This window comes from Callorhinus ursinus, unplaced genomic scaffold, assembly GCF_003265705.2.
Source record: "Callorhinus ursinus isolate GAN/ISIS: 27379988/994484 unplaced genomic scaffold, GSC_fseal_2.0 scaffold25, whole genome shotgun sequence".
NCBI lineage: Eukaryota > Metazoa > Chordata > Mammalia > Carnivora > Otariidae > Callorhinus > Callorhinus ursinus.
In genome coordinates, this window is record NW_027397087.1 from 2,347,836 (window position 1) to 2,358,330 (window position 10,495).

The 10,495-nt window shown below is 43.5% G+C and overlaps 1 long non-coding RNA gene across 1 annotated transcript in view; it reads left to right on the plus strand.

Moving 5' to 3' along the window:
- The first annotated feature begins 1,092 nt into the window (after positions 1 to 1,092).
- LOC141369980 (uncharacterized) overlaps positions 1,093 to 10,495 on the plus strand; it is a 26,587-nt gene continuing 17,184 nt past the window's right edge. The window contains exons 1-4 of the long non-coding RNA XR_012373588.1: positions 1,093 to 1,326; positions 2,464 to 2,528; positions 3,188 to 3,272; positions 4,914 to 5,112. This is a non-coding gene — a long non-coding RNA (uncharacterized lncRNA). The remainder of the gene's footprint in view (positions 1,327 to 2,463; positions 2,529 to 3,187; positions 3,273 to 4,913; positions 5,113 to 10,495) is intronic.

Below are 10,495 nucleotides of genomic sequence, written 5' to 3' on the forward strand. Positions count from 1 at the left end.
GTGCAGCACCTTTATGCCTCCTCCAATCAACAACTGCACAGAACTTCTATTTCATTAATTTTCTTCCAAAATTTTATGGGTTACATGCATTGCAAGCAGCCTGGAGCAGTGGGAGGCTGTGAGAGGGACCCTAGACTGGTTTCCTCTCACCCTTTCTAAAGATGGTGGTGAGGATAGTGGCCTAGAAATGTTATGGCATTTCTTTGGCTCTCCAGATATAGGAATTAATGAATAAATGATTTTTTTAAAAGATGCCTATGCAGACGGAGTGCCTGGGTGGTTTAGTTAGTTTAGCATCTGACTCTTGGTTTTTGCTTGGGTCATGATATCGTGGTCATGGCCTCCAGCCCCGTGAGGGCTCCATGCTCAGCGCTCAGCACAGAGTCTACTTGGGATTCTCTCCCTTCCCCTCTCCCTCCCCCTTTGCCTCTCCCCCGGACACACGCTGTCTCTAAAATAAACAAAACCTTAAAAAAAAAAAAAAAAGCCTGCAGAGAAGCTAAGATACCCAACTGTAAATTCCCCATCTTGAAGATATTCTTCTGCATATCACTGCATTCAAGTGAGTGAGTGTTTGGAGCTTACTAGGTAATGACGGATGCCTGCCCCGAGCTACATACAAAGTTGCAGGATGACTGGCAGTCTTCAGGTGCTCCAAACAAGTGAGCACATGATCAGTCAAATGCCCCTGCTGAGTTGTTAAATGGGACTGTGCTAGCTTCCCAGGCTTGAAAAGAAATGCAGGTGGTAACATCCTAGCAAACCTTGGCCCACACGGCAAGCCGGTGACCTTAGCGGATGAGCTCTCTCAGCTCCTCTCCCCATGTGAACACCTGTCAATATGTGTGCCTCTTTTTCTCCCAGTGGTCAAATTTTAGATGTTTTAGTTAGTCCATGATGGCAAAGGTCTTCCTTGTTTGAAGCTCCAGGCAGGGTTTAATCACAGCTGCTCAGAGCTGGAATGGCCTTAAAGGTCTGGCTAAATCAAGGCTGCTGGGATTCAGATTTGTGCTTTGTGACATCCCACTGGAGGCCACCTCTATCACAGTGGGTGAAGGAGGGAGAAAACATTTCAGCTGGGCCAAAGCGGGAGTGGGGAGAAAAAGGGAGGTGAGTAATGGCTCCCTGACCCATGCAGGAATGGAGGCATCTAGGCTCAGGGGGAGGAAGAAACAGGCCAGTGAGGGCAAGGGGAACTGGGACAGATCTGGGGAGGGCAGTGAGAAGTTCAAGACCTCTGACACTGGGAGATCACAGCGAAGACTGAAAAGGAGCAGAACGGGACCCAGGGAAGACCGTGGGCCATGAACCACAAGCAGAAGAGAGGTAATTGAGCAGCCTTACCCCAGTGGGCACCACCTTAGCAGGAGATGGCTACTGGGCAGTTGCTGGAGGCCCCCCTCTTGGCTGGGTCTGTGGCAGCTGGGTGAGGAGTCAGCAGCCCGGCAGTCATTCAACATTTTTTGAAGCCCAGTCTCTAGTCATTTCTGAAAAAAAGAAAAAAAAAATTGAGGAGGAGCTGTGGTTTTTTCCTTCCGAAGTGATATGAGTGAACCCGTTATGTGTTTCATTAATAAAAGCAATCACAACCTAAGAGCAGCCAATGTGGGGTTGAGGAACGAATGCTACTTTAATACATTTGGTCTGTCTGTGATGTTGCTGACAGTATTGGCAAAGGATAGATATTGTTTGTCCAGCAGCAACACATAAGGATTTGTCAACATACCACCACCCCCTAGAAATACATTTCAGAAAGTAGAGTGGGGCTTTTACTCATTTAAGAGACCGGAGAGAGCTAGCTTATGTACTACATGTATTTCAGGAATAGATAAAAACGGATTTCTCAGCAGGCGCCTCTCCATATCCCTAGTGCCTCCATCTTGCTTCCGGTGGCACCGAACTGCACACACCAGCCAGTCCCTCCCCTTTCCCAAAATCTGGGTCCACCCTTCTGGGCAGCACCTCTATGCATGAACCAGTCATAGGCATACGCTCTGTACTCAAATACCCTGCTTCAAATCCTGGCTCTTACTGGTCGTATAAACTTTGGATGTGCTTTTTTTGTTGTTGTTTTTAAAGAGAGAGCGTGCAGGCAGGGGGTGGAGGGGCAGAGGGAGAGGGAGAGAGAGAATCTTGAGCAGACTGTGTGTGCAGTGTGGAGCCTCATGCAGGGCTGCATCTCATGACCCTGAGATCAGGACCTGAGCCGAAACCAAGAGTCGATGCTTAACCAACTGAGCCACCCAGGTGCCGCAAGGATGTGCTTCAGTTTCTTCATCTACAAAACAGAAAATATAGGACCATAGGGTCATTGTGAGAATCACATTTAATCATTTATGTGAAACACATACCACAGTATCTGAGGCATAAGTGCTCAATAAGTATCTTCATCATCATCATTTTCTCAGGTCTTTTCCCCACTCAGTTTATGCCTGCTCTGTGTCTTTCTGCCTCACCTTACAGGGACAGAGCCAGCAACAGCAGCTCCATCTCATGCACTGTCTCTGACATCAGTCTGCCAAACCAAGGTATGCCCAAAGCACGGCATTCCCACAATACCAGAGCTAGAAAAGAACATTCTTGACCAGATCTTTGTGAACATTTTATTTTATTTGAGAGAGCGAGCATGCACAAATTGGAGGAGGGGCAGAGGGAGAGGGAGAAGCAGACTCCCTGCTGAGCAGGGAGCCCAATGTGGGGCTCAAACTCAGGACCCTGGGATCATGACCTGAGCCAAAGGCAGACACTTAACTGACTGGGCCACACAGGTGCCCTCTTTTTGAACATTTTATTTTATTTTATTTATTTATTTATTTTAAGATTTTATTTATTTATTTGACAGGGAGAGACAGCGAGAGAGGGAACACAAGCGGGGGGAATGGGAGAGAGAGAAGCAGGCTTCCCGCTGAGCAGGGAGCCCGATGCAGGGCTCGATCCCAGGACCCTGGGATCATGACCTGAGCTGAAGGCAGATGCTTAATGACTGAGCCACCCAGGCACCACTTTTCGAACATTTTAAACCAAGCAATAAAGCAGGTTTCAATGGTACATATTTATTATACTATTAATCTGTCTGATGGAAGGGTGTGGTATACAGTTAGGGCATCCTAACAATTTTTAGCCAAATAAATGATGGCTGGAACTTTTCTGACTAGCAAATCAAGTCATATGCTCCTTCTCGTATCAGGTGGCTTCTAATCTTCTGGAAACAGGAAAGCCATGCTGGAATCCAATCTACCCTGGGAGAGAAGTACATCCATAGGCAAGCAACGGTAATGTCACGTGGTGATGCTGCCGTTCAGAGAGATGATAATACCATACTGTTTACTGAGTTCCCACTCTGTGTCTGGCATTATACTAGTCAGTTCCCATGTTGCGACGTATTTAGCTCTCATAACAACTCTTCAAGAAAGGTCTTATTACCCAGTGACGTAGATGAGAAGGCTAATGCAATATGGTTCAGGGTCACCGACTTAGCAAGTGGTAGAGCTACTGTAGTAACTTGTAATTTAGGTCTGTCCAACTCCAAAAGTACTAATCCACACTGGGTGCTAGGAGGCTGGGAGAGGGGTGGTAAGAGCCTGGCTGAAGAGTGACTGATTTCACAAGGAAGAGAGGAAGCATCACAAAGGAGATGAACTTGACCTTGTACAATAAGAAGTTTGCCAGGTCAACAGGAAAGAAAGAGCATTTTAGCAAGAGGCCATGTTGGCAAAGGTGTGGAAGCATGCCGTATTTGGGAAACTGTGACAGAGTGGCCCAGTGTGATGGTGGCACTGAGCACATGGATGGGGCTCTAGTCCCTTTTAAGTGGATTAGTGTGTCCCAGCACTGGGACCAGCGCCTCACTTCACTCATGACCTCCAGTGTAGACCATGTTGCCTTGTCCCATCTGGTGCCACATTTCCAATCCGTTTCTGCTTTCCTCAGCTCCCAGTGCTGTGCCACCTGACACCGAATACTGCCCTTCTGAGACAAACCACTGGCTTCTTTTCCTGATCAGCATCGATCCCTCCAACTAGTCTGCTTCCAGAAGTCAAGACAATTGACCCATCCAATCTAGCGTGAGACCAAAGACATTAACCATGTGCCTTCTGTTTCCTAGTTCCAGAAATCGGCCTGGACTTTACTCTGTAGGCCAGGAGCTCTTAACTAGGAATACATGGACAGCCTCCTTGGAATCATGAACCATTAGAATTCTAGGGAAAATATTGTCACTGAACTATTAAAGGGACATGAAGCTTTCATTAGATTCCCAAAGGGAAATATGACTTTCTCAAAAGATCAAAAACCATAGAAATGCCACACTGTTCAATACTGTAGCCATTAGCTACATGTGGTGGTTTACATTGTCTAAAATTAAATAAAATTAGAAATTCAGTTTCTCAATCTCACTAACCACATTTCAAATGCACATACAGACATTAGCACGGATTATAGGACACTTCCATCATTGTAGATAGTTCTATTGGATAGTGTTGGCATAGATAATGGGGTGCCATGGAGGACGGCAAGGAGGGAAACCACCTGGGGCGTAAAAGGCTAACTAACAGCAAGGTGAGGACAGATCTCGGAAGGGAAAAGCTATGAGTTGGGAGGGTCTGGGAGGAATCAATCTCATACAGTAGGGTTGGGGACGGAAAGGAGGTCACAAGTGTGAGAAATACGTCAGAGCACTTAGGGAAGGACTACATGAGGGGATAGAGGCAGAGAAAGAAGTCAAAGCCAACTCTACGTTTTCTCATTTGGAAAATGCCCACATGGGTTCCTCTCTAGCCTCCCTCTCCTTTTACTGCTTTCCCATTCTCTTTCAACAGCCTGGGCCAGGTCCTGGGTCAGGGCCCTCAGCCTGCCATTCCCTCTACCTAGAATATTCTTCTTCCGGAGATCCAAATGTCTTCTTCCCTCACCAGCATGAGTGACTAAGAGATGGGGAGACAGTGAATGTCACAGAAGCAGGTGTGAGGGTGAAAAAGCTGATGAATCATTCTGCTGATGTGAGTGTGGAGGGGCCAACAAAATGCTGAGTCATCACAGATCAGTGACGCATATTCACTAAAGAAGGGCAAATAGTCACCACTGGCCCTGGCCCTGAGCAGCATCGGGAAACAGGTGAAACTGCTCTCTCACTCCAGGTACCCAAGGCCCTCAAGTATTCACCATCTTTTCAGATCTTTTCTCAGGAAATGTCCTGATAAACTTATCAATACTGAGTACTAAGACACTAATATGTACAGTATGTTAGCCAACCCAAATGCTTTTCATTTTAATGTAGGAAAGTGTCCTAAGCCGTAAGACTGAATCTCTGATGGTGGATTTTTATGCATTGCTGACAAATCTGGTGAGAACACACTTCCCCTATTCCTTCTACTCCTGATACCTCACTGTGGCCTTCTCATCTCCTTATGAGCTGACTAACACAATTTTTGAAAGGCATTTAGCAAAGAGGGTGGACAGAAAAATTCTTTGTGACTAACTCTCCATTACTCAGAAAATGTAAATGGATCAAACGTCCCATCCCCTCCCCCTCTGAGCATGTTGGTAATCACAATGTTACTGTATAATGTGAAAATTTCCAAATAGAACTAAACTCAGGTCTATAAATATACATGATTAAGGCTTCAAATATAGCACTGCTTTATTTTCAGGGGGCTATTTCTGTGTGGTGATTGCTTGGCTGATTTGCAATTTCAGAATACAAATGGCTTTTCTCCATAACTAATGGGAAACTTGGCAGGGTGCTGCACACCCAGGCCCTCCTGAAAAAGTCTGTTAAATAGTGGTAAGTGCTCTTCCTCTGTATTACATAAGCAGAGCTGACAAAAGGCCACAGTACAACTCCAGAGCCTGCTAAAGTGAAATAGTGTTTGTTTGGTTTCTCTTCTTATGCTAGAGGAATACTGACTCTTCTGGTAATAAATCATGAAATTATCATGAGCACATATCCCTATGATAGTCTCCATTAAAAATACTATGGTACAAATCAGGAATAATGCCAATGGAGAGTTCTCAGACACTGGATTTACAAGGAACTAAAAAACGTTTAAATAAGAATGGTGTAAATACACTCACAACCATGGGGACAGAACCAAAAAAAAGGAATGCCTGAAGCAAGGAGATCAATGCCTGTTATAAGCAAAACGCCGACTAAAGAGTTTCTCATCTCCATCTAATGGGGAGAACAGTGTAAGTATGACCTATGGTGATCTCAGTACCATAAAGCAAGTTTTCTAATATCATCACAGACAGTACAACCCACCTTGGAGCCAGGCTTTTGTAGATCAATATAACAAAATGGTTCTATTTTGAAGCAGTTTGGAGAATGATGCACTTTGGAGTCAAAGTTCAAATCCCAGTTCTCTCACTTATACATTTTCTGACTTTGGATAAATAAGGCTTAGAGAAGTTTTCTCAAATGTACAATGGGGATTTTAAAGTAATACCTATGTTTTAGGGTTATTAAGAAAAATCAAATGAGAGAGGATATAAAACCACAGTAAATACCCAGTAAACATCTTTAATATTTTATCTAAAAGTCTATCTTCAGTGTCTCTCACTGATTTGTGAGGCTCCTCCTCCTGGCTCCATGGTCCCTCTTCTTGGAGAACCTTAAAACATTGCTTCCTGCCAGGCACTTCTAAGGATGTAGTCAGGCCAGATGTTGAATTAGAACTCAAGTCAATGGCAGGGCCCCAAACCTTGTGTGGAAGAAACAGATCTCGCTAGAGTGGTTGTTTTCCTTAAGACAGAACTCCAGGTAAGGAGGCAGAATTAGGGGGAAGTTAATCAAATTTCAGTTTTAAGACTCTTCTTTTGGATGGCCCCTTCTAAGACCTTATGCCTAATTTTGTATTCATAAATTTGCCTCCTTTTTCCTTAAAGATGGCTCTTAAAATTGTATACGCTTCGGGCCCACCAAAACTCACAAGTGCTCCTATTTCATAAGCTGTAAGCCCACCTGGCAGCAGGGCTGACTTGAAGATGGGGGGTCACAGGGCTAGCCCTGGTGTCTGCTTTCCACCTTCTGCTGATGAGTCCCAGGAGTGGTCAGAGATCAGGGATAAGGCCATGCTTGCAGATGGGTCTAGAGGTTCCTAGATGAAAAGAAGAGCCAAGTGGTATCAGGAATGAGGAAGGGTCTGACCAAGCTGAGGATTAAGGGTAATTTTTCTGCAACAATACAACTCCTGAGCCTGCTAAAGTTAAATAGTGTTTGTTTGGTTTCTCTCTCTTTTTTTTTTTAAATTTTTATTGTTATGTTAATCACCATACATCATTTGCTTTTGATGTAGTGTTCCATGATTCATTGTTTGTGCATAACACCCAGTGCTCCACGCAGAATGTGCCCTCTTTATGGTTTCTCTTCTTATACTAGAGGGGTACTGACTCAAAAGTTAAAGTTCAATAAAAGAAATAAGATGTGACAAAAACAGGTACAATAAGGCATTAAATCAGTGTTTCTCAAGTGTGATCCAGTCCAGCTCAGATGCTATAGCCTGACCAATACTCACTGAGAACCACTTAAAAAGCTAGATTAAAGAAAAAAATCTGTTAGAAGGTACTGGAAACTTGCTGAGATACTCAAGACTTGTGGGAAGGGAAGCTAACGGAGGAAATCCTAACTTTTTCCACAGTATTTTCCTCCTAGGGGCATGCAGTGGACTGAACGTTTGTGTCCTTCCCAAATTCCTGCTGAAATCTGAACCCTCAATGTCTCAGTATTTGGAGGTGGGACCTGCGGGATGTGATTAGGTCATGAGGGTGGAGCCCTTATGCATGAGATTAGTGCTCTTACAAAAGGGACCACAGAAAACATTCTTGCCGTCTTTCTAAAATGTGAGGTCACAGTGGAAAGACTATACTTTACGAAACAAAGTGGGTCATCACCAGACCCGAATCTGCTGGCATGTAGATCTTGGACTCTCTAGCTCCCAGAACTGTGAGGAAATAAAGGTTTGTCGTTTAAGCCACTCAGTCCATGGTATTTTTGTCATAGCAGTCCAAACGCAACAAAATAGGGCATTTGGCAATTCTTGGTGCAGGGTAAACAGTGAGAAGTCAGCAGTAATTTAATGGGACTGGGAAGATAAATACTGAAGTTTGGAGCTGCCAAGGGAATTAGGACTTAGAATTAAGATCCTAGAGAAAAATGGAACGCAAAAATGGGAGCCCACCATCAGCATCAGTTTTCCTCAGGTAATTTATTAAGTTATGCATGACAAGAGGCTTGGAAGCCAAACAGAAAATGGGTGAAATAGCAAAGCAGAGTTCTGGGTCGTTTCATAATGCTACAGAGACAAAAACTGAGTTCAGGACTGGCCACAGAGGACTGGTTCAAAAAAATATCCCAGGCCTTCAGCTGGGACCTCTAGAGGACTACATCCTAGGACTGAGGGTGAGTTAGAGATAGCCTGACTTTCCCAGAGACAGCAAGCCAGTCTGGGGGAGGTATGGTCCCAACTAGATGGAAGCAATCTAACATAGAAAAATTTTTACAAAATTTTATGTAAAAATAAAATGTATTAACAACAATAACACAAAGCTGGATGATTTAATGTAGTTAGTATTATAAGTCTTAGCATCATCTGAGAAGTGGAATAGGTATTAATTCTTAGTAGACTGTAATAAGTCAAGAATGTCTTTTGTGGGGTGCCTGGGTGGCTCATTCATCATTCAGTTAAAGTATCCAACTCTTGGTTTCGGCTTGGGTCATGATCTCATGGTCCTGGGATCGGGCCCCATGTCAGGCTCTGCACTCAGCTCAGGCTGCTTGTCCCTCTCCCTCTGCCCTTCCCTCTGCTTGCGTGTGCTCTCATTCTCTCAAATAAATAAATAAATAAATAAATAAATAATCTTAAAAAAAAGAATGTCTTTTATAGTCTTTTGGATAACTGGTAAAAGAATGTATTACTAATAAACTAAGAGAATGAGGAAATAAAACCATAAAAAATACTTTATATATACAAAGGAAGTCAAGAAAGATGAGAAAAAAAGAACACAAAACATAGGGAAAATTAAATGGTTAAAATGAACCTGACTATATCAGCAATTATATAAAAGTAAAATGATCTACTCTAGTTAAAAGACAAAAATCATTACACTAATTATATGTGTTGCTTACAAAAGAGAAATCTTAAATATAAGCATGCAGAGAGGCACCTGGGTGGCTCAGTTGGTTAGGCGACTGCCTTCAGCTCGGGTCATGATCCTGGAGTCCTGGGATCGAGTCCCACATCGGGCTCCCTGCTCAGCGGGGAGTCTGCTTCTCCCTCTGACCCTCTTCCCTCTCGTGCTCTCTCTCTCTCATTCTCTCTTTCTCAAATAAATAAAATCTTAAAAAAAATACATAAGCATGCAGAAAGATTGAGTAGGAGGTTAGAAAAAGATATGGCATGAAAAATCTAACCAAAAGAAAACTGGTACAATTATATTAATATAAGACAAGGTAGGCTTTAAGGCAAGAAGCATTACTAAAGTTAAAGAGGAACCATTTCTTCATGATAAAAAAGCCCATGAACCAGGAAGGTGTAATAATTATAAATGTGTATGTATTTAATAACATAGTCTCAAAATGTATCAAGCAAGAATTGACAGAAAGTTAAGGAGAAAGAAATGAGTTCACAATCACAGACATGCTCTTGTCAGGCATGCTAAGAATACCAGACTGCTCTTTATTCAGGCCATTTCTCAAGAGGGCTGAATTTGCGGCGAGCAACCTTGATGGATGAGGTCAAGTCTCCCTCTGGGACAATAAACAAGCCGGCTTACTGCTTGCTATCTGAGGGGTGGATCCCCCAGTGTTCCTCTGCTATAACACAATCCACTGAGCATGCAGGCATCCCTCCGGGCCCTCCACATCACATCTCTGGGACTTGGGGAACAAGAGGAACTGACACAGACAAGCATGCTGATGCCCATGCTGCTTGTGGTGCCATGAGTGATGCAGCCTTCTGTGTATCAGCTGGGAGCTCTGCGTCTTCAATGTATTGGCTTACAAGTAGGAAATCAAACTCCACACCCAGCAATATGTTGCTTATGACAGAAACATCCTAAGCATAAGGACATAGAAATTTGAGTAAGTGGGACACCGGGGTGGCTGAGTCGGTTAAGCATCTGCCTTCAGCTCAGGTCATGATCCGGGGGTCCTGGGATCGAGCCCTGCATCGGGCTCCCTGCACCAGCGGAGAGTCTGCTTTTCCCTCTGCCTGCCGCTCCCCCTTACTTGTGCTCTCTTTCTCTCTGACAAATAAATAAATAAATTCTTAAAAAAAAAATTTTTGAGTAAGAGAATGGAAAAAATTATGCCATGCAAAAAGCAACTAAAAGAAAGCTGGTATAGCTATACTAATGTCAGAAAAGGCAGACTTTAAGGCAAGAAGAATATCTAGACATTTCTAAATAATAAAAAAATTTATCTATCAAGAAGGTATAATAATTCTGTTTGTGTGCTTTTAATAACATAGCCTCAAAATACACAAAGTAAAATTGATAAAAC